General features: G+C 40.5%; 1 protein-coding gene and 1 long non-coding RNA gene across 3 annotated transcripts in view; one reads left to right on the forward strand and one right to left on the reverse strand.

The window, feature by feature from the left end:
* LOC145717026 (uncharacterized) lies at window positions 1–25120 on the reverse strand. Of its 2 annotated transcripts, none has more exons than XR_014140000.1 (3): window positions 24924–25120; window positions 21554–21655; window positions 1–350 (listed from the first exon to the last, which is right to left on the reverse strand). It is a non-coding gene; the product is annotated as an uncharacterized LOC145717026 (long non-coding RNA). The 2 variants fall into 2 exon arrangements; XR_014140001.1 differs by lacking the exon at window positions 24924–25120 and adding an exon at window positions 23139–23938.
* The window catches only part of DENND4C (DENN domain containing 4C), a 115235-nt gene continuing 114232 nt past the window's right edge, over window positions 24118–25120 (forward strand). Inside the window, exon 1 of the mRNA XM_081803012.1 lies at window positions 24118–24409. The gene's annotated coding sequence lies outside the window, so the exon portion shown is untranslated. The remainder of the gene's footprint in view (window positions 24410–25120) is intronic.

A 25120-nucleotide genomic window follows, 5' to 3' on the forward strand; every position in this document is an offset into this window, starting at 1 on the left:
TTTCTTTATATCCATTGATTAATTTTTCTCCAGTTTTATTAAGATACAATTGACATACATTACTATATAATTTTAGGGTGTACAGCAGAAGGGGGTTCGACTTACATATATTGTGAAATGATAACTGCAATAAACTCAGTTAGCATCCATAATCTCATACAGACACAATAAAAAGAGAAGGTGAGGGTGCTTGCGTGGCTCAATTGGTTAAGTGTCTGTCTTCAGCTCAGGTCATGATCCTGGCGTCCTGGGATGGAGCCCCACATCAGGCTCCTTACTCAGCGGGGAGTCTGCTTCTCCTTCTCCCTCTGCCATTTCTCCTTGTGCTCTTTTGAGCACTCTCTCTCTCTCTGTTAAATAAATAAATAAAATCTTAAAAAGAAACAAACAAAAAAACCCCAAATTTACCTGACATTGAAAAGGAGCACAAATATGATGTGAGTAGATATCATATGATGCTTATCATCATAACTTATTTTCAGTAGAATTTCAATAGTTTAAACTATCACCAGGGACTGGTAGAGAACAAAAAATTTTTTTAAATAAACAAACTTTACCATAAAATGTGGGTAAACTTTAGCCTAATGTGGGTCTAATTTAGCCTAATGTGGGTAATGTCCATATTAGGTGTAACGTGTAATGTCTTACACATTCTAGTTTTCTAAACTATTTTTAGAAATGCTTCTTATATAGCCACATTATCTATAAAGAAGTTCCTCTGCACAAATCCTGCCATGCAGGCCTGGGCAATACTGGGAAAATAGAAGTTTACCTTTAGCCCTTTCAGGATTTTCTTTTTTAAAAAGATTTTATTTATTTATTTGAGAGAGAGAGTGAGCCAGCATGTGCAATCGAGCTGGGGGAGGGGCAGAAGGAGAGGGAGAGAGAGAGAGAATCTCAAGCAGACTCTGTGCTAAGCATGGAGCCCCACCCAGGGCTCCATTTTACGACCCTGAGATCATGACCTGGGCCAAAATCAAGAATCAGAAGCTTAACCAACTGAGCCACCCAGGATCCCCTCAGGATTTTCTTTTTTACTTTAAAAAAATTTTTTAGGGGCGCCTGGGTGGCTCAGGCATTAAGCGTCTGCCTTCGGTTCAGGTCATGATCCCAGGGTCCTGGGATGGAGCACTGCATCGGGCTCCCTGTTCAGCGGCAAGCCTGCTTCTCCCTCTCCCACTCTCCCTGCTTGTGTTCCCTCTCTCGCTGTGTCTCTCTCTGTCAAATAATAAAATCTTTAAAAAAAATAAAAAATAAAAAATAAAAAAAATTTTAGTGTAATGAGTACAAAAGAATATGTTATATTAATATGTGAATATTTGTTCTGCTTAAGAACAAAACATTATCAATATGAGGATTTACTTCCTTTTGGGATCATATACCTATTTCTGAAGGCTTCTGGCTTCTGGAGACCTGGCATTAGGGTAAAAAGTTTGAGAAATATATATTCAGTAAGGTACTACTTGCTCAGAATCGCTTTAAATCTACCATTCTTGAGTGTATAAAAATTTTAAGCACTTTTTTCTGATAAGAAAAGTGTATGTATTCATTGTAGAATTTTTTGAAAATAGGGAAACATATGAAGAAAATTAAAATAATAATCCCACTATCTCCAGATAATTGTTAACATTTTGAAATAAGCAGGCACACACATACACTCACATAAAAATACACTATTAGGTGTCTTGAGTTCCTTTCAAGATGTAAAGATATGAGTCCCTAATAGTGGAATTTCAGGTATTGTGACAGGCTGGTGGGAAATTTACTTGGGATTAAGGTTTTCTCAAATTGTACCAACAAAACACTGTATTTACAGAAAGATCGCATTATGGGTGCCTGGGCGGCTCAGTTGGTTAAGCGTCTGCCTTCAGTTCAGGTCATGATCCTGGAGTCCCGGGATCGAGTCCCGCATCGGGCTCCCTGCTCAGCAGGGAGTCTGCTTCTCCCTCTCACCCTCCCGGGTCTCATGTGCTGTCTCTCATTCTTTCTCTCTCAAATAAATAAATAAAATCTTTAAAAAAAAAAAAGATTGCATTATAATGATGCTCCTCAGATACTATTCAGCTATTAAGTAACCCAAAGAGCTCTAGGGCCATGAGAAGAGTGTTAGTAATCTCACAGTGTAATTTAAACAAACTGGCATCAAATTCATATACTCAGAATAAGATCAGAGCATTCAGCCAAATTCATGCAAAGTAAGCATATGCCTGATGCCTCATGCATTTACAAGCTCACAGATATACATTTTCCCAGACTGATGGGTGGTGGCAGAATCAGAAGAGTTTGAACAGTGAAATGACACCAGAACAGAACTCGAGTGCCAGGAAACCTTAGTTCCTCCTGGTAAACTATCCACAAACCAGACAAAGCTGGGCAGGCAAGTGTGTCTCTATCTGGGGGGTAAATGAGGAGATGAGAGTTAAATGAAAGACAGGTTTCAAGTGTGTATCACATGAATGTCTTTTCTAATTGAGTGATGGCAACTAGTCTAACAGGTTCTTCTTGTCCCCTTGGAGGAAAAGCCTGTGCAAACAGGTAACTCTTGCACCAGGTTTTTTGGATTAACAAATTTTGGTTTTTATGTGAGGACCCTCTACCAAAGAAGAAATCCTATCTAGAAACTAAGAAAGATGCTTTTCTAGCTGAGCTAATATTTCCCTGTTGGTTTTAGTCTCCAGGACTTAGGGAAACAGTATCTCCATTTAAGAGGTGTGTAGGTGGGGGCGCCTGGGTGGCTCATCTGGTTAAGCGTCTGCCTTCGGCTCAGGTCATGATCCCAGGGTCCTGGGATTGAGCCCCGCATCAGGCTCCCTGCTCAGCGGGCGTCCTGCTTCTCCCCCTCCCTCTGCTTCTCCCCCTGCTCATGTTCTCTCTCTCTCTGTATATCTGTGTCTCGAATAAATAAATAAATTAAAAAAACTAAGAAAAAAAAAAGAGGGGTGGAGGTAGAGCTTGGGGGTGTCAAGTTCAGGAATTTGAATTGAGAGACAAGCTCAGGATGGAACAAAAGTGAAAAAAACATGCCAGAGGTAAGATCCAAAATATGAGAAACCAAATAAACTAAAATCAGAGTCCAAAGCCCAACTCACAAATCACAGTGTCGAGGCAGAAAAGGCCAACAGTAAAATTCAGAATACAAGGAAAGTACAGGAAGGCTGGTGTCAAATAGTAAGCTTCTGTATATTTTTCTAAAGAGGACTAAAGGGGCACCTGGGTGGCTCAGATGGTTAAGCGTCTGCCTTCGGCTCAGGTCATGATCCCAGGGTCCTGGGATCGAGTCCCACATCAGGCTCCCTGATCCTTGGGAGCCTGCTTCTCCCTCTGCCTCTCTCTCTCTCTCTCTCTGTCTCTCATGAATAAATAAATAAAATCTTTAAAAAAAAATAAAATAAAATAAAGAGGACTAAAAATGTAAACAGTTGCCTACATGAGCAGATCTGGCAGGTTTGGAGGGAGACAAGGTCACTTCATCACTCCCAAGCCCGAAGGTTCATATCTGGCAGCCAACCTTGATACCTAACTATATGGTATGTTATGGATTAAATCAGCCAGCATCGGGATTTAGCAAACAATATATTTTTAAAATATTTTATTTATTTATTTGAGAGAGAGAGAGAGAGCATGAGTGGAGGGGAAGGGGCAAGAAGGAGAGGGAGAAGCAGACTCTCTGCTGAGCAGGGACCCCGACCCAGGGGTTCAATCCCAGGACCCTGAGATCATGACCTGAGCCGAAGGCAGACACCCAACAGACTGAGCCACCCCGGCACCCCATTTACCAAACTATATTAAGTAAATAAATTAGTATACCTTATATTTGTTTAAATTGTTATATTGAGAATGATCTCAGAATTTTCAGTTGTGATGCTTGTAGATAGAAAAGGTTGTGTGACTCACTTGAAAGAGGTCATCACTTGTAGATTTATCAAACAGAGAAATCACCATTTGTATGCTCTAGCAAACTATCGCTGAAAATCTAAAAATAATAGGTCAATCTTGTAAAAGCCACTTGCCCGTTAATCACGTGCTTAATAGCTTTGCTGGATTTGATGTTCCCACTGTAAGTGCTTTAGGTTTCAAATTCAGCATTCTGGTCATTGTTTATTTGTTTGGGTTTCATAGCTGTAAATTATGTTTGGTGTTACCTTGACTAATGTTTTGTTGTCCAAACAACTGGACTTGAGGAACAGTAATGGTTAACCAAGAGATAGATTATCACATTTTTAAGTTCCTCTTCTGTCTAATATGAAAACACATACAGGGCTATTGCTTAACACTATGTTCAGATGATACCCCCATCACGCAAGATTTTATTGAAAACATACACAGGCTAAATATAATAGTTTTACCACCTTTCAAAATATATCACATTTTGGTTTTATTCCCAGATGGAGTAGGAAGGCTTCTCTCTGACCCTGAATATAAGTCTGTTAGAAGGTCTCCCGCCAAGGATAGTCCCCACACTTCAGTCTTGAAATTCCACCAAGGATAGTCCCCCCCATCTAGTTTCAAAATTCCACTGGTAACAAGAGCTCAATGAGATTTTTCCTCCGGCTTCACGGAGTCCAGACTATTCTCTTGCTACACAAAATTACTTTAAGAGTTAATTGAGGTTTGGTTTTCTTAATTCCCCCTACTCCCCAGATCAGTTAAAGGTCGTTATCAGTTTCTTCTGACTGCTTTGTTCTCTTTCCACTTGGCTTAAGAATAAAGAGATGATAGTCACAAAGACACATCCTTACACTGACAGAGTGAATTCCAAATCCACAGGGAGTCATTTGCTATTCTCTTAAAAAGAGAGCACACCTCCCTTACCAATAGAAATCCAGCTGTTCTGTTTGCTTTTGGTTCCTGCACAGTCTCCTCCTCATAGGAAGTCTTACATTTTAACTTATACCAAAGCACACTCTTCATTTCAACATTGTATACCTTTTATTAAATGATTGTAATATGTGTTCATTGGAAATACAGTTAAGCAGACTGAAGGAAACAAATTCCCCATGACCTCACCGTCATGTGAGGTGGCAGTGTTTTTCTATATATGTGTATGCGTACGGATATTCACACTAATTTAAAAAGCAATCGTCGGGGCGCCTGGGTGGCTCAGTTGGTTAAGCGACTGCCTTCGGCTCAGGTCATGATCCTGGAGTCCCGGGATCGAGTCCCGCATCGGGCTCCCTGCTCAGCAGGGAGTCTGCTTCTCCCTCTGACCCTCCTCCCTCTCATGCTGTCTCTCATTCTCGCTCTCAAATAAATAAAATCTTTAAAAAAAATAAAAAGCAATCGTCTGTGCAGACTGGATTTTAGCCTGAACTTTTCCATATAAAAATATATTTTTCAACAACATCATTCTTTTTATTTATTTATTTGAGAGAGAGAGAAGGAGAGATAGAGAGCACGAGAGGGAAGAGGGTCAGAGGAAGAAGCGGACTCCCTGCTGAGCAGGGAGCCCGATGCGGGACTCGATCCTGGGACTCCAGGATCATGACCTGAGCTGAAGGCAGTCGCTTAACCAACTGAGCCACCCAGGCGCCCCCAACAACATCATTCTTAATATGATGCGTTGCAGTCCACCTCATAGACAGATGTTCCACAGTTTAGTTGTTGAATATTTGCTATTTTAAATTATGTCTCACTATAGGATTTAAACATTCCTGTAATGGCCTTAACTAAAATGTAATTAAGATGTAGCTTTAGTTAAAAAAAAAAAAGATGTAGCCTTAGTTAATTTTTAGTTAAAATTTCTGCAAATGGCCTCATTGGATTAAAAGGCATTAATTAACTGTCCTGTTGAAAGTACATACGAATGAATACTTGTTAGTTTATAAAACGCCTTTTCCTCACCACCACACTTCCTCTTTTTTCATTCTTTTCCCCCCCTCTCTTTGTTCATCTGCTGGATGAAAAGCAGTATCTCATTTTCTTTTTTCCCTATTACTAGTAAATGCAAATATTTATTTGTCAGATATTTGCTTATATTTGTTTGCCGTGTGTATTTCATCTGAATCGTCCTTCTTGTTTTTGTCTATTTTTCCCATGTAAATATCATATTTTATGTCATTTCTTATCTAAATGTGTGCCCTTTGTGTTTTTATTTGGAACACAATTGATTTGAAAGAGCCATTCATGTGTATTAACAAAAGCAAACCTTCATATATTTGTTATAACTTTCTCTGTAATAAAATCTCCCAAACTGGAAAAATCCAGAATATACTTTAATAAGTGATTAATTCAATACATTAACGTTCATTAATGTACTAGAATATGCAAGGCAGATGTCAGAAAGAGTAAAGTAGCTCTTTGTGTGTTGACAAGGAAAGATGTCCATGATATGCTTTTGAGGGAGAAAGACTACATGCAAAATATCACTTAGAAGGACTCTTATTTTGAAAAAGTTATATATTTAGGGGCATCTGGGTGGCTCAGTCGTTAAGCGTCCACCTTCGGCTCAGGTCATGATCCCAGGGTCCTGGGATCGAGTCCCACATCGGGCTCCCTGCTCGGCGGGAAGCCTGCTTCTCCCTCTCCCACTCCCCCTGCTTGTGTTCCCTCTCTCGCTATGTCTCTGTCTGTCAAATAAGTAAATAAAATCTTAAAAAAAAAAAAAAAAGTAGTTAAAAAAAAAAAGAAAAAGTTATATATTTAGGTACGCACATTATATGTGTATGTATGTCCTGAGAAAAGCCCAGAAATATTTAATACAAACTATTAAAAGTGGTTAGCTATAGAGTGAGGGATTGAAGAAAAGAAGGGGATACTAATTATTTATTTTATACAACTCTGTATTGTTTCACATTTTTATACATAATACATAATAAATATGTATTACTTTCACAGTTGGAAACTGCTAATCAGGAAAAAAAAGAAAACTGCTAATCAGGGTCACCTGACTTGCTCAGTCAATAGAGCATCCAACTTGTGATCTCATCTTGGGGTTGTGAGTTCAAGCCCCACATTGGGCATGGAGGCTACTTAAAAAAAAAAAAAAGATTAAAAAAAAAGAAAAATGCTAATCAAAAAAAAAGGGAACACATTTTTTTTTTTTTTTAAAGATTTTACTTATTTATTTGACAGAGAGAGACATAGCGAGAGAGGGAACACAAGCAGGGGGAGTGGGAGAGGGAGAAGCAGGCTTCCCGCTGAGCAGGGAGCCCGATGTGGGGCTCGATCCCAGAACCCTGGGATCATGACCTGAGCCGAAGGCAGACGCTTAACGACTGAGCCACCCAGGCGCCCCAAAAAGGAACACATTTTAATTTTTGTGTAACCATATCTTTTCTTGTATATTTCCTACCTTTGGCATGAAGCCTAGAAAGATCTTTCTTGTGTCAAGATTACATAATTATTTAGAAAAAAAATTTTTTTTTTAAAGATTTGATTTATTTATTCATAAGAGACAGAGAGAGAGAGAGAGAGAGAGGCAGGCTCCCCCCTGAGCAGGGAGCCTGATATGGGACTCGATCCCAGGACCCTGGGATCATGACCTGAGCTGAAGGCAGACGCTTAACCATCTGAGCCACCCAGGCACCCTATTTTAAAATTTTTTACTGTAACATTTTTATAGTTTTACTATTTGTCATTCATGCCTTTAACCAATTACAGTTTATTTTGTTGTGGTATGAGTCACAAAGCAATACTAATAGAAATCCATCTTTCCCCATTTTATCTTATTGTAAATTATTTTGTATCCTTGAATCCATCTCTAAGTTAAATATGTCTTTCTAGTTGAACACTGATACCATACCTGTTTTAATCTTTATAACTTTAAATAGATTTTAATGTCTGATAAACAAAAGACAATATATGGTCTGACGGGAGAATTTTTACAAAACATATAATGGAAAAGTAACAAAGATCTCTAATATGTCAAGAATTCCTTTAAGATGCTTTTAGCAGCAAGAGTCAGAAACTTATCTCAAATGGCTTTAAAATATAAGGAATTTTACCGGCTCACAGAAATGGAAGTCCAGAGCCTTAGGTTTAATTCTTTCATATTCCGGCTCCAATTCCCTGTGATTTTCTCCAATCTTCTCCCAGGTAACTTGGCTTTATCTTCAGACAGTTGAATGGCTTCCCTCATTATAGCAAGATGGCTTCCAACAGCCGGAGAGCATGTTTCCTCCCAAACCCTTCCCTTTGGTCCAGTTGTGCCAATTTAAGTGATTTGCTTAAACATCGGTCAAAAACTGTGTGTCCAGGGTTAATGCTTTGTGATGATGATTTGAACATGAATTACTCTCTGGTAAGAAAATGGGTTTTCTGTAGCCCTTCAATCCCTGTTTCAAGTTACTTCTTTGGAGAATTCTTATTTCTTGAACACTTATACTTTGGATACAGCTCTTCTTTTGTGCAGTACTTTTGTGAGAATTCTCTTATAGGTAAGTCTCTTGTAGACTTACTTGTTTTGGAAGTCTACAGAAAAGGCAGAATATGACCCAGTTTCATGATAGAGCTGCTTTATTTTACTATATCATTTTTATAACAGTTTCATTTCTATGGCTAAATTACACTAATGTGATCCACTGACATTAAGAAAGCAGATATATTTATTGACAGTTTCCTTCTATATACTGTAGTCAATGTCTAAAAAAATATTTCCTTACTTAAAAGTCCAAGTTGAGGGAATGTCAATTAATATTTGCCAACATATTATAATTTTGAATTCTGACTTACTATTAATTGGAAGTTATTCAGTATATTACTTGAAATTTACTTGGGGTAGGGAATACCTTAGGCTCACTGAAACCAACTTAGTTAAAATTTTAATTATAGACTATTTCATGCAATGTTATGATCTTTGTCTGTATTCAATAACCTGGAGCTAACAAACTGCTATTATTTTTTTTTTTAAGATTTTACTTTTAAGTTATCTCTACACCCAATGTGGGGCTTGAACTCACAACCCTGAGATTAAGAGTCACATGCTCCACTGACTGAGCCAGCCAGGCACCCCACAACTGCTCTTAATAATGACCTACAAGAGAAAAGATTTAGAATGATCTATAAGAGAAAAGATAAATATCTTTTTATTTATTTATTTTTAAGTAGGCTCCACTCCCAGCATGAAGCCCAATTTGGGGCTTAAACTCATCACCCTGAGATCAAGATCTGAGCTGAGATCAAAAGTCAGATGCTTAACCAACTGAGCCACCAGGTGCCCCAATAACTAACTTTATCTACCAAAATACTGAGTGATACATAAATCCAAATGAAGTAGATTAGAATAATATTATCAAAGGTACTTTAGGTATAATACCCTTGGCTAATGTTGTAAAGGCAAAAATCTATGTTAAATATGGTTGAATTTTAGGTTTTTTTGATAACATTTGCATGTTTTACTTGAATAGGTTTATAATAAATTATTTTCTGTGATCAGAAGGATATATTGATGATTCTCTTGTGTGTAAAAACACATTTGTCAGGATTAATGAATATTCAGTTGTTATAGAAATTACAATAAACTATATATATATAGTATATATATATTTTAATATAGGCTCCATGCCCAGTGTGGAGCCTAATGTGGGGCTTGAACTCACGACTCTGAGATCCAGACCTGAGCTGAGACCAAGAGTCAGATGCTTAGCTGACTGAGCCACCCAGGTTCCCCTACAATAAATAATATTTTTAATTCAAATAGGAAATGGCAGCTCTGGGTGTATAAACTTTGGGTAATTGAGGGTCACTGGATCTGCTCAAAATCTCTGCTGTCACACAAAATGCGGTACACTCTCCCCTAATCTCTTGGCACTGTCTTCAACCAGTGTTCAGTTACTGCATATGAAAATGTTCTTCCTTAAGAGAGCAATACTGATAATGATCCAAGGCTCCAGAGTCAGATAGGCCCCAGGCTCAAATTTAGGCTCAAGGTCTCCGTGGACTTGAGCAAGCTATTTATTCCCTCTGAATTCCAGATCATTGATCTATAAAATGGAGAAGATAATAATATCTACCTCACTGAGGTTCTTCTAAGTTTCAACTGAGTTAATATATATAATGCACTTACTTATCAAGCCTTCTGGCAACGATTTTAATTATCATTATTTATCAAGTTTTTATTCATATATAAAGCAACACAATGTTATGTTCCAAAAAAACGTTGCCCTAAATTGATCTTAATATTCTAGTTTTCTAAAGCCATTCAAATTTCAAAGTTGAGATTAGTTTATGCAAATTAATCTTTTCTATATTTTAAAATCCACTTTGGTGTAAAATATAAATATATGCAAAGAATTTGATACATATTCCTAATAAAAAAACATTCATGGGGATCAAAGAGTCATGTAAATCGGTCATAAGATCCATGTTCTACTTAATTTATACACAAAACTTGGTTAATCATCTTAGCCACATATATTTACTTCCTGAAAAAAAAAGGGAAGTTTTATTTCATTTAGGCTTATGTAACTAATGACTTGAACTGATTACCAAGAAGAAGAATCACAGCATTTCAGAGTTCCTCAGATGAAGATGTGATGCCTAGAAAGGTACATGACCTGCTCATATTGCACAGGTAGGCAGTGGTATACCTGGTACCCCAAACCCCAAACCATTGACTCAGTGCTCTCCAGGGTACTGTGCCATATTTCAAATGGAAAGAAATTCTAAGGTGGATTCAATCACCAGTTTATCTGCAATAGCAAAAGCTATGGGAATTTTGCTTTCATGTGCTTTCCATTTCTAGAACTCATTAGCATTTACATTTTTATTTATTTATTTTAAAATTTTAAAATTTTATTTACTATGATGAAATAGTCTTTTTTTTAAAAGATTTTATTTATTTATTTGAGACAGAGAGAATGAGAGAGAGAGAGAGCACATGAGAGGGGGGAGGGCCAGAGGGAGAAGCAGACCCCCTGCCGAGCAGGGAGCCCAATGTGGGACTCGATCCCGGGACTCCAGGATCATGACCTGAGCCGAAGGCAGTCGCCCAACCAACTGAGCCACCCAGGCGCCCGAAATAGTCTTTTTTAAAAAAGATTTTATATATTTAATTGTGTGAGAGAGAGTGAGAGAGGGAGAGCAAGGGAGAGGGAAGCAAAGGGAGAGGAATAAGCAGACTCCCCACTGCACCTTAAATTTTTTTAGAATTTACATTTTTTAAAAAATGCACCAGACTTGGACAACTACATGCAAAAGAGTGAAACCAGACCACTTTCTTATACCATACAGAAAAAATAAACTCAAAAAGGGTTAAAGACCTAAGTGTGAGACCTGAAGCCATAAAAATCCTAGAAGATAGCACAGGCAGTAATTTCTCTGACAACGGCCATAACAACATTTTTCTAGATATGTTTCCTGAGCAGGGAAAACAAAAGCAAAATTAAACTATTGGGACTTTATAAAAATAAAAAGTTTCTGCACAGCAAAGGAAACCATCAACAAAACTAAAACACAACCTACTGAATAGGAGAAGATATTTGTAAATGACATCTATGATAAAGGGTTAGTATCCAAAATATATAAAAAACTTATAGGGGCGCCTGGGTGGCTCAGTCGTTAAGCGTCTGCCTTCGGCTCAGGTCATGATCCCAGGGTCCTGGGATCGAGCCCCACATCGGGCTCCCTGCTCGGCCGAGAGCCTGCTTCTCCCTCTCCCACTCCCCCTGCTTGTGTTCCCTCTCTCGCTATGTCTCTCTCTGTCAAATCAATAAATAAAAAACAAAACAAAACAAAAAAAACTTATATAACTCAACACCAAGAAAACAAATAATCCAATTTTAAAAAGGGCAGAAGACATGAACAGATATTTCTCCAAAGAAGACATACAGATGGCCAACAGACACATGAAAAGATGCTCAATATCACTCATCATCAGGGAAATGCAAATCAAAACCACAATGAGCTATCACCTTACACCTGTCAGAATGGCTAAAATCAACAACATAAGAAACAACAAGTGTTGGCAATGATATGGGGAAAAAGGAAACACTCGTGTATTCTTGGTGGGAATGTAAATTGATGCAGCCACCCCTGTGTTTATTGCAGCATTATTTACAATAGCCAAATTATGGAAGCAACCCAAGTGTCCATCAATAGATGAATGGTTAAGTAAGATGTGGTACACACACACACACACACACACACACACACACACACAGGAATATGACTCAGCCATAAAAAATAATGAAATCTTGGCATTTGCAATGACATGGATGGATCTAGAGGGCATAATGCTAAGTGAAATAAGTCAGAGAAAGGCAAATACTATACAATTTCACTCCCATGTGGAATTTAAGAAAGAAAACAAACGAACAAAGAAAAGGAAGAGACAAACAAAAAAACCAGACTCTTAACTATAGAGAACAAACTGATGGTTACCAGAGGGGAGGTGGGTGGGGGGATGGGTGCAATACGTGAAAGGGATTAAGGAGGGCACTTACCATAATGAGCACTGAGTAATGCATAGCATTGTTGAGTCACTATATTGTGCACCCGAAACTAATATAATACTGTATGCTAATTTTAAAATTTTACAGTTTTGATATATATGTAATTAATTAAAAAGCCAAAAAAAGGCATCAGACTCAAAATATAAGCAAAAGGATTTCTAATGCTTTTTGCCCCCTCTTTTCACTTTAAATGCATAAATAAAAAACAACTGGCAGGGGAGAAGTGGTAGAGGAGGTGCAGAAGATAGGGAAGGCTGTGTGTGGAATAATGCTCTGGCTCTGCATAAGGCCTGAAGTAATCAGATAAGTGGGCAAGCTACCACCAGTCCCAATTCCTGTCTCTTGGAACACGCTTCAAGCTTCTAGTTAAGTGTCTGTATGCTCCAAAGCATTCTGAAGAAATCAAGAGTGTTCAAAGCTAACTGGAGTCCTGACTAGAATTGCAAATAGCTCATTGGCAAAAGCCCCCATTCCCCTTCCCAGCATAATTTTTTTTCTTGTATTTATCACTTTTTACCATATTATATATTTTCCTATTTATTTTGTTTTTTTAAAAATATTTATTTATTTATTTATCAGAAAGAGAAAGAGCACAAGCGGGGGGAGCGGCAGGCAGAGGGACAAGCAGGCTCCCCGCTGAGCAGGGAGTCCGTCGCCCTTGGGAGCTCAATCCCAGGACCCTGGGATCATGACCTGAGCTGAAGGCAGACGCTTAACTGACTGAGCCACCCAGGCACCCCTCCTATTTATTTTGTTTATTGCCTGTTTTCCCTCACTACACTATAAGCTTCCCAACGGCAGGAATTTTCATCTGTTTTGTTTTTGCTCCAACCCTAGCACCTAGAACAATGTAGGCACCTAGTAGATATTCAATAAATACTCAATGAATGAGTGAAAAAGTATTGGCCCTTTGCCTTTCCCTTACTTAATATGAATTGTAGCTGGTGGAGCCACTCTGGAAAACAGTATGGAGGTTCCTCAAAAAGTTGAAAATAGAGTTATCCTATGACCCAGCAATTGCACTACTACCCCAAAGATACAAATGTAGTGATCCAATGGGGCACATGCACCCCAATGTTTATAGTAGCAATGTCCACAATAGCCGAACTATGGAAAGAGCCTAGATGTCCACTGACAGATGAATGGATAAAGAAGAGGTGACATAGGGGTGCCTGGCTGGCTCAGTCATTAAACATCTGCCTTTGGCTCAGGTCGTGATCCCAGGGTCCTGGGATTGAGCCCCACATCGGGCTCCCTGCTCCGCAGGAAGCCTGTTTCTCCCTCTCCCACTTCCCCTGCTTGTGTTCCCTCTCTTACTGTGTCTCTCTCTGTCAAATAAATAAATAAAATCTTAAAAAAAAAAAGAAGAGGTGATATATATACAATGGAATATTATGCAGCCATCAAAAAATGGAAATCTTGTCATTTGCAATGATGTAGATGGAACTGGAGGGTATTATGCTAAGCAAAATAAGTAAATTAGAGAAAGACGAGTATCATATGATCTTACTGATATGAGGAATTTAAGAAACAAGACAGAGGATCATAGGGGAAGAGAGGGAAAAATGAAACAAGATGAAACAAGAGAGGGAGACAAACCATAAGAGACTCTTAATCTCAGGAAACAAACTGAGGGTTGCTGGTGTGGTGGGGGGTGGGAGGGATGCGGTGGCTGGATGATGGACATTGGGGAGGGTATGTGCTGTGGTGAGTGCTGTGAATTGTGTAAGACTGTTGAATCACAGATCTGTACCTCTGAAACAAATAATACATTATATGTTAATAAAAAAATATGAATTGTAATTTAGGTATGTTTTCTGGCTGAGTTATATAAATAATTGTGGCCTTTCTCTGAAACCAAAATGCTTTTCTAACATGTCAGCTCAAAAAAACTTGTTTTCCACATACCAGGACAACATTACTAATAGTACTTTGATTTTAGCTGCCTTCTGAGCAAACCAGTCGATAAGTCCAGCTCTAAAATCACTTTTATATGTTTAAAAAATTAAAGAGCTGAAGAATATTAGGATCAAAGGTAAAAAAAAAAAAAGTCATTGAACTGAATCCAACAGGTAAACTTAAAAAAGCTTCTGAGTTTTGCCCCAGAATGGGATGGAATCTTCAGAAAAGTTACCCTAAGATACTGACTCTCTGGAGATATTAAACAAGTTACTACTCTGCTTAAAAATTCTGGAGATGCCATGACTTGCAAAACACGTAGTGAAAATGGCTCATGAACACTGAACGATAAAAAATCTAGTTGAGGTGAAAGGAGAGTATACATTAGAGTCAGAACTCCCCTGAAACAACACTAGAGGTAGTTGCTTGTTTTGTTTGTTTTTTTAACTTTCCAGAAATCATGGTCCTTTTATATGACTTTCCTACAACTACAAAAGTATTGTAAAAGATGGTGTTACCTTGGAAAAAAAAAAAAGCAAGAAAGCAAAAGCATATCAAAAAACAGGACTAAGAACTTCTGATAGTATGGTTTCACTTTCTTTTCTTTTTTTTTTAAGATTTCATTTATTTATTTGAGAGAGAGAGATTGAGAGCACAAGCAGAGGGAGCAGGAGAGGGAGAAGCAGACTCCCTGTTAAGCAGGGAGCCCGATGTGGGACTCGATCCCAGGACCCTGGGACTATGACCTGAGCTGAAGGCAGACACTTAACGACTGAGCCACCCAGGTGCCCCTCTTTTCTTTTTTCTTTTTAATGATTGGGTTATTTCAACTTACCTTTCTGCACGATGGCCTACTGATTGCCATAATTCCAGTAGGCTTAAAGAATGAAAACAACTTCATTGACAGAACTGCTGGATACCTACAGTTAAAGCACTGATCGTGTAAGACCTGGTCACTTCAGGCCTACAAAATTTACAGGTCAGACCATCAGCGTCCCCAGGCCACTGATTCTACCAGGATCTGGGCTTCTACCCAAGGTAAAGCAAGTTTATGAGAAGAATCCTTTTGAAATCCTGAAGCCAGGTTATTCTACCACGTTTATCATTTCCGTCATCATCTTCAGTCACTGTTCAAAATATAAGTCCTTTTTGTCATACCTTTTTGTGCCGCTTATACTTTTGCTTCCTTTTCCCATTCCTGACCTCCCATTAGTGAGAAATGCCAATGGGACATTAGGGAGCAGCTCCAGATCTCTAATGATCTCCTTCAGCTCCCTTCACCCGTTCTTGGTATGGATAAGTGACATTCTTTCAACCAGTGACACCCCTAAGTCCCTTGGTTATAGACATTCTGGAGCCCCCACTGCTTTCACTCTTCCTTTACAAAGCTTTCCACTCTGCCTCCTGAGATTTTCCATGATAAACAGATTTCTCCTCCACATCCTTAACCTAATCATTGAACACCTTCCACCTGACTCTCCCCTGGGGACTCATAACTAAATTCTAATTCGTCCACAAGCACATTGCTTGCCACTTTCCATACTGGAGGCTGCTCATTCTGCAAAAGGCAATGTATCTGGAAGTCACAAATTAGGGTCATTCACCTCTATTCTTCCCCCCCTTTTTTTTGGTAAAAATCTTTGATCCCTTGGGACTCTAGCCATTGGTGACCCATTCTCTATCCCTGCTTGTCTGTGTTTGTTTTTTTGTGTTTTTTTTTTTCTGGTCTCCTGTTTGGAGGGAAAAGTAAATCAAATTAACTTTTGTTGGTCTCCTAGTTTAAGAGTTGGCAACTTTTTTTTTTATATAAAGTATTAGATAGCAAATACTTTTATCTTTATGGGCCATATTGTCTCTGTCATAACTCTTCAATTCTGCCATTTTAGTGCAAAAATAGCCATAGACAATAGTAAACAAATGGGCATGTCTGTGTTCCAATAAAATTTACAAAAACAGGCATCAGGGTAGATTTGGCCAAGGGCTGTAGCATGCCAACCCCTGTCTGAGTATGTGCCAGTCACTATACATTATCTCATGGGAAACTATAATGACAATTCCCCAATAGGGCGGAGTAGTAGACAGTGAAGATTAAGTACCTAGCATGGTGACTGGCCTATAGTAGGTGCTTGATAAATGCTTGCTGCAAATGATGATTAATTTTAAACGACTCTGCAAGATAAATATTTTATGCCGGAGGAAAGGGGCTCAGGGACATGAAAGAACTTGCTTATGGAGTAAACAAGGATCCAAAAGCCTAACTGCTAGATTCTTTCCCAATGAATATGGTTTGACCGAGTTTGATTTAACTGTAGAAATCTAGGTGAAATGAGTAGTAAGTCCCAGGAAATGGAGTTTAGGGGAGTAGTGGGAATAAATTCAAATTTTCTGCAGAAACCTGCCTTCTCCTTTTAGTTTTCTAATTAATGATCCTCATTAGGAGCTATTAGCACATCAAAAGAGTATTAAAATAGCAATTAACTTTGGTGACTAAAGTAAACACAAATACAATTTTCCCTTTGACAAGCTCAAAAGAAAATGCTCTAATAATTTTAATGAAGGCAGTGGGCACCAGTAAATAAATCATTAGGTTGAGAATTAACATGTCATTCGAGTCAGTTAAGACAGGATTTGCTAACTTGCTTTGTTCTCTTTTAGGCATTGTCAGTTAATGGTTATTGCTAGCATAGAATTATTCACAACCCGTATTTAATGCTCTGGACCCAACTCAAAGAACTTTCTCATGTAGACTGCACAGGGAAGAAATACAGATGAGAGTTCCAGATGTTTCAGACATGCTCAGGCATATGTGTAGGATTGGAGAGGCAGAGCTAGCTGGGGTTTACCTGTCCTAGGATTTCGGTAATCCCTGGGATGGAACAATGACCAGAAACATGGAGGCTGAAAAGTGGTGGAGAGAACAGACTCCTCATGGGCTGCTTAATTATTTGATTGATTCACCAACAATATTTACTACTGTTCTAGGTCCCAGGGATATAGTAGTGAATAAACTAAAGTTCCTGCCCTTATGGAATTTACATGCTGATAGCAAACACCTAAATAGACAAGAAATGTCAGTGACCAGAGGTTGGGGAAAATTTAACACAGGGTAAGATGATATAATGTGGGTGTTTTGTTTTTTAAGATTTTATTTATTTATTTATTTATTTATTTATTTATTTATTTATTTGAATGAGAGAGTCATAGCAAGAGAGGGAACATGAGCAGGGGGAGTGGGAGAGGGAGAAGCAGGCTTCCCACTGAGCAGGGAGCCGGATGTGGGGCTCCCAGGACCCTGGGATCATGACCTGAGCCGGAGGCAGACGCTTAACGACTGAGCCACCCAGGAGCATATGTGGGTGTTGTTTTAAATAGGGTAGGCAGGGAACATTGAATTAGCAAACACTAAGCACTTCTCCTAGCAGAAATAGTTTCCTGAGAGCCTTTGTTCACATTTGCTTCAACTAATCAACACATAACCTTGTTTTATGTGTTTCTGTTTAAATAAACCTTATTTAATATATATCATTGATTTCTTAACATTGAATTCATGGCCAACAGCATTGTAAGCCATGCCTGAAAACAGCTTATCTAATACACTTCCTCCAAAGTTTTCCTTTCTATACCACTAATGCCTTTCTGGGTGTCAAGGTCACCCTGTTCTGTATCCTGGAAAACTAAAAAAGAGCAGTTGTTTACAGGCACAACGTGGTTAGGTGTTCAAGTCTCGGGATACAGGCTTACATTCTCGTAGTCAAGAGCCACAGCTCTATGCAGGCAGATGCCAATGGAAGGACTCTACGCCTCAACGGTGGGACACACAGCTGAGATGACTGCTTCATTTGACTGTACATAACTGCCTCTTGTGCCCTACTAAATGGCCATCAATAGTCTGTAGACATTGGCCCTTTTGTGGCTTCCCAGGAGTGGCCTCTGAGAGTGTTGGACAGTTCTCCCAATGCCGACCCCTGCTCCGTTTCTCCTCTGTCTTGCCAAATGACCTCCTCCCTAACCCCTAGTTCATGTGATCCACCTTTGGATCTGGGGCTGGAAGAGGACATCATCTGGCAAGAAAGAGAAGATGGTGGCACCAAATAATGAAATGAGGTAGCTTCAAAAGGAATAGTTTTTTGGGGGGGAGATATAGTGCAGGGAAGGAATTAAGAGCTATGTTTTGAACATGTAAAACGTTAGATGTCATCTAGACATTGGAGGTAGAGTTTGATGGTTGAGTCCATAGCTCAGGGAAATTTGGGTCTAGAGAGGTAAATTGGGGAGTGAACAACAAAAAGGGGTTGCAATTATTCTGGTTTCTATGGATTCTTCTTAGAGACACTTACTAGTATTCAGTTGATCTTTTCTGTGTGAGAGGAACCATAAAAGTAGGGGAAAATTTGAATAGGTGGTAAAGGGTATTAGCACCAGATCCCAGTAATTTTTTTGTCAGGGCACGTAAAACAATACTGCGCTTATTGAACTCATATTAAATATAAGCCAGAAGTTGAATATTAATCTTGAGATTTTTAAGCAGTATTTGATTCTTTGATTCTTTTTTTTAAAGATTTTATTTATTGGGTACCTGGGTGGCTCAGTCAGTTAAGTGTCTGCCTCTGGCTCAGGTCATGATCCTTGAGTCCTGGGATTGAGTCCCTCATAAGGCTCCCTGCTCAGCAGGAAGTTTGCTTCTCCCTCTGCCCCTCTTCCTAATTGTACTCTCTCTCTCTCTCTCTTGTGCAAAAATAAATAAAATCTTTTAAAAAATATATTTTATTTATTTATTTGTCAGAGAGAGAGGGAGAGAGCAAGATTTACTATGAGCTGAGGCTGGGCAATAAACATAGGAAGAGTTCATTATATTATTATTTTTGTTGATGCTTCTATTTTATTGTTTTCGATTTTTTTTTTTAAAGATTTTATTTATTTGACAGAGAGAGACACAGCGAGAGAGGGAACACAAGCAGGGGGAGTGGGAGAGGGAGAAGCAGGCCCCCCGCTGAGCAGGGAGCCCGATGTGGGGCTCGATCCCAGGACTCTGGGATCATGACCTGAGCCAAAGGCAGACGCTTAACGACTGAGCCACCCAGGTGCCCCTTGTTTTTGATTTCTTAATAAAATTTTTTAAAAAAATGATCTTTGAAATAGAGAATACAAAAATTTCTTTTTTAAAAAAGATTTATTTATTTATTTGAGAGAGAGAGCACAGAAGCAGGAGGGGCAGAGGAAGAAGGAGAGAGAATCTCAGGCAGAGATTGGAGCCCCAGACAGGGCTTTGATCTCAAGACCCTGAGATCATGACCTGAGCAGAAAACAAGAGTGAGACACTTAACTGACTGCACCACCCAGGTGCCCCTAGAATACATACATTTCTTGATCTGTGGTGAGGACAATTTGCTCTGATGGTGAGAAATAAAAGAAAAGAGGTCTTGTGTCTCAGATTTTCATATAGGCTATCTTCCTGTCAACCTCTCTACCCATTATTTCTTTCCCTGTTTTTGCTAATCCCTACTCTTCTTTGTGATTTGTTCTCAGGATCATTTACTCTACTTTGATTCAACACCAAGAGCCTTGTGCCAGTCCTTCCCACTGCTGGTCCAGCTATGTAGGCCTAGTAAAGAGAGTTGGATAAAGAATATGCTGACTAACTCCAAAAGACTCTAGATGAGGCCATTCTGATAATGCTGAGACAGAGTCCACAGCCAGATAAGATACTGGAGTAGAGCATAAGGAGAGTGTGCTAAGGCTTCCTGTGCAGAGTAGGACACACTGGCTCATGTAGATATATGAACAATGCAGATCTAGTGTTTGTTGGTGTCATTCTTACTTAAAACTCTTTTCTAGAAAGAATAACATAGCGCCTGCAGGCATGAATCACCAGGCCTTCAAATCCTATGTTTTCAAAAATTGATGAGTGAGGGGCTGGGACCAAAATAGCTTACCAGTGTACGATATGTGGATTATACATTAGAAAGTGGAGATCAGGCTCAGATTTTCATGCTATGGAGGCTACCCTAGAGAATCTAGAGTTAAATTACTCTGACTGGGAAAAAAAGAGCTAAGAATTTAGTAGTTTCTCCTCCACACTCAAATATGAAATCACTAAAGCTGAGACTGGGAAACTCTAGGTACATCAATAAACTTTGCTGGACCTTAATTTCCCCATCTATCAAATGAGTTAATTAGAATAGATGATCTCTAAAGTTTCCCCTCTACTCCAAACTCATGATTCCATGAAATACTTAAAACCACTTTTTTTAATTATGAAAAATTTTAAAAAGCCATAAAAAATAGAGAACACAAAGAACCCCCAGTAGCAATCACTCCATTTCAACATTTGTCCAATTTTGTTTTACCTAAACTCCTACTTACTCACCATTCTACCCCCATTGCATTATTTTGAAGCAAATCCTAGATATCATATGAAATACATTTTAATGGACTCTTTTGGAGCAAAGATAGTTTATAAATAACAGATCAGGAGAAGTCAGTCTTTCCACTTTTCCTGGATACCTTCTCTTATTGCAACTGTAACCATTATCATTAAATTTAGTGTGATAGGATGCTAAGAAAACACATGCAAAACCCTGTTAGACTCAGTCAAGGAAGAGCTACCATTAATGAACACTTGCTATCTTCCAGGTATTACTATGATGTATTAATTATTTTGGCTATGAAAGAAATTACCACCCCCACCCCCACCACAAATTTTGCAGCTGGAAACAAGAAGCATTTCTCATCTCACAGTTTCTGTGAGTAAAGAATGCAGAAGCAGCTTATTTGGGTGATTCTGGCGCAGGGTCTGTGAGGAGGCTAAAATGGAGGTGTTAGCTGTGGCTACAGTCTCCAGGCTCAACTTGGCAAGGATACACTTCTGAACTCATTCTCAGGGCTGCCTGATGACATGGTAGCTGGCTTCCCCCAGAGTAAGCAATCCAGCAGGACAAGAGAGAAAGAATCCAAGAGTGAAGCCACAGGTCTTCTTTTTTAATAGCCTCATCTTGTTAGAGACATCTCATCATTTCTGATGTAGTCTGTGTGTTAGAAGCTAGTCAATAAGTCCACTCCACACCCAGTGTAAGGAGATTACACAGGGCATAAATCAGGAAGCAGGGGTCATTGTAATCTACAACGAAAGGCTGCCTATCACATGTGCTAAGTATTCATTACTGGACTGGTCTGTTGGATATTATAGCTTATTGTAAGTTAATAAATGATCTCACTTCTTATGAATATAATTTTACCCACTTTACACATGAGGAAAATTAAGTAACTCACCTGAGGACGGAGTGGAAGAAAGTGAGGGAGCCATGATTTATTTCAGTCATTCATCAAATATTTTTTTGCAACTCTATCATATATTGGTTATTCTGAATCTGAGAGAGAACATGACATATGAATATACATGTGACATGTGAACCTTGCTCTCAAGGGCTTACAATCTAGTATGGAATTCAGACATTAAGAAATTACAAAAATAGGGGTTGCTTGGCAGACTCAGCCAGAAGAGCATATGACTCTTGATCTCAGGGTTGTGGGTTCAAGCCCCACATTGGGTGTAGAAATTACTTAAAAATAAAATAAAAAAAGAAATTCTAAAAATAATTAATTACCATAATCAGATTCAACTGTTAGATTTATAATGCTTCTGTTAAACATGGAGTTGAATAAAACAGATCAAAAGAAATAAAGAAGTATAAAGGTCTTTGAATATTCCTGTGATAGCCAATTTTTAGTTTTTCGAGGGAACAAACAGGAAGAGGAAAATAATATGGGATGCTTCAGCACGGAAGATGGCTACCCAAAATATCTTGTTTATTTTAAGGAAATTTACAGGATTTCCATTTAACTCTTTTGCAATGCTGATCCACAGAAATCTGCAGTGACCATGCCCAATCATAGGTCTGTATTCCCTTCTTCAATGGACTGGGTGTTTCTTCTATGCATTCTTGCATCTAGAAAGGCTCAACTGAAACTGATACTATAGGATTATAACAAGCTCCTCTCCCATGTTTTAGACTCAAATATTTACATGTTAAAAATTAAAATGAACTTATTTTAGTGCTGGGCACGTAAGATTGCAGTTGAGAAGGTTGCTGAATCAAGGACTTTCAGACCTAAGAACAGCTACCGAGGTAAGAAAATTAGGCCCCAAATATACAAGTTCATTCCATGAAACTTTAGGTAGACAATGGCAATGACAAATCTATGGGAAATCTATAGGACAATTAAAATAGTGAAAAAAAATTAAAGAAATTCTTAAATCCCACATTGCAAACTGAGAAAAATCTGTCAATCAAATGGAAGAGATACATTGCTTCTTCCATTTTTCACTTCTGTGGTTGCAAAAAAGCCAGAAGAAAAAACTCCCTAAGTGTGTTAACGAAATCTATCCATTAAGACATCTTGTCTATATTAAATCTTTTTTTAAAACTATTTTTTAGCTTTAAAACTATTAATTAATATGCTTGGAGAAAGGAAGGACAAGAAGTCCTCAAGCTGAATTTCCAGTTTTTAGTTCCTTGAAAAACTTCTGTCCAGGTTGTCAAAGATTGGTTTTCACTGTGCTCAAACTGACTCCAAACTATTACTAAATAAGCCTTATATCTATTGCTGTGCATTTGTATAGAATCAATTCTGACTGCTAATGTAGTTAGGAAAATAGTTTCTGCCATTGGCTACAAAATTCGAACTATCTGTATATGCAATAAACTTCAGAAGTAAACCGACAACAGAGCGCTCATGACTGAGGTCTAATCTTACACTTTTCATCAAAAGTGCAGATTGAATCAAGAGAGTAATTCTCAGGAAAATGATCATTATATATTTGAATATTCATCAGAGATACCCAAATCTTACCCGTTCTAATTTTGACCTGCCATGGAATCTGTGAAATCATTCGCCATTTATTTTTATTTTTTTGTCAGGAGATAAAAAATGTTGTTTCAAACCACTTGCTTCTTACTGAATAACTAGTTGCTATTCTTCCTCACTCTAATAACTTCCAAACGTTTGTCAAAAATAGTTTGCAAAATTTGCACGAAGGCGAAAGGACTTTGCATGCATCCGTGTAGATAAGGAGCCTACACTTAGGAGGCAGGAGAGGACTTAAAACAAGCCATTTCTCCATTTGGAGTCCCCATCCCGACATCCCGGCCGAGGCAGCTTCACGGGGCACGGCCAAGGACTCTCTTGGGACGCTGCAGCGGGGAAAGGACTTCGGGAAGCGCCATTACGCGGGTCTCTCTCCAGCCTCAGAGCCCCCCTCCCTCCCCCGTCATGCGTGGAAATTCCAACTGCCACCGTGGGAACGAAACTTCTCTTCCAGAGACCTGCATCCCGCGCGGCATTCTCAATGACTTTGAGGGACTCAGCGTCACTTTCCCCGTCTTGGATAAAGCGGAGAGGAGCAGCCGCCACCTGCCTGAGGCCAAGGCAATAAACCTACACCACACAGAGAGTCTGAGCCCCGCAAGAAGGGGTGCAAAGCAGCGCTCAGGGCTCTTTCCTCCCAGCTCGATTTCGGCTGGGGACCCGCAGAGCGGACGCGGAGGAGGGGCTCCAACGGGGTGGGGCTGGGACCTCACGCCCCGCGGGGGTCGCCGCGGGAGGCGGGGGGAGGGGAGCAGCGGCCGCGCGGGCTCGGCCCTCCCCGGGGGCGGGGCTCTAGCTCTGCCCCGCCCTTCCCCACCCCTCCCCCACGTCCTTTTCCACCCGCCCCCGCAGTAGGAAAGGGAGAGGGAGGGGGGGGAAAAGGAAAGTGCTGTTCTGTGGAAAGGGGCGGAAGGAGGGGGAGAAAAAAAAGAAAAGGGAACAGAAACATGGCCGTCAGCTGTCGGAGCGGTAGTGCAGCGGGCAGCTCCTAGGCGACCCGCCGCCCGCACTGCCGGACTCGAGAGAGCAGAGCCGCCCGCGCGAGCTCCAGCTCCCGGCCGTTATCGCTGCACGCGGCGCCCCTCGAGACCGAGCCCTTGAGGCGGCGCAGGCGCAGATCGGGCCGTGGAGGCGGCGGCCGCAGGAGCAAATCCCCCGCCCGGCTGTGCCGAGGGCGCGCAGGCCGCGAAGCCGGCGCTTTCATGCCCCAGGAAGGGGCTGTGTCCGGGTGGCACTGAAGGTGGAGTGGGCGGCAGGTGAGTCTGCGGTGGAGGGCCTTTCGCGGAGGAACCCTGCGCTGCGCCGCCGCGGGGCCCGCGCTACTGTGCTGTGGAGGGCTCCGGGCAGGTAGCAACTCCGAGGGCTGAGTTCCGATGGCCCGCCTGCGGGGGGTCGCCAAGCAGGCGGAAAGTGGCCGGGGCTGGCGTTCCCGGCCTAGTTTCTCCGCGGTTTCCGGGGGCGGGGAGTCCCCGGAGCCTGCGGGGAGTGATGATGCGGGGAGAGGCCGCGCCAGGACGGGCCTCCCCGCGCCGCCCGCCCCGGCTCCTGAGAACCGCTTGCCAGGACGCGCGAGGGGTCTGGGCCCTGGGGACCTCCTGGGCGACGGCCGGGTGGGAGGGGGCTGGGCGCGGAGGGGGCGGGGATTGGGTCAGAGTGGGTGGAGAGCGAGGGCTGGGGTCTGGCGAGAAGGGTCCGGAGACCGCGAGGGGAGACCTGGGGGCCCGGGCAGGTGTCTCAGGTGAATGGAGGGCATGTCCTTCTCCGCCTTACCGTAGCTGATCCTCAGGGCTTCCTTGTGGGAGATGACTTTTCGGAAGGCTGGTTCCATTAAACTCCGAGTGACTAAACACAAATAAAACCAACTAATGAGCGCCTAGTGCTGACTTGTGTAGAGAGCTGTAACTTTTCTGCTCTGAGGATCCTGTCTTTTTTTTCTTTTGCTGCTTCATGGACCTTTTTCCCTTCCG

The sequence above is a fragment of the Leptonychotes weddellii genome, chromosome 14 (assembly GCF_054177405.1).
Source record: "Leptonychotes weddellii isolate Sample4059 chromosome 14, ASM5417740v2, whole genome shotgun sequence".
NCBI lineage: Eukaryota > Metazoa > Chordata > Mammalia > Carnivora > Phocidae > Leptonychotes > Leptonychotes weddellii.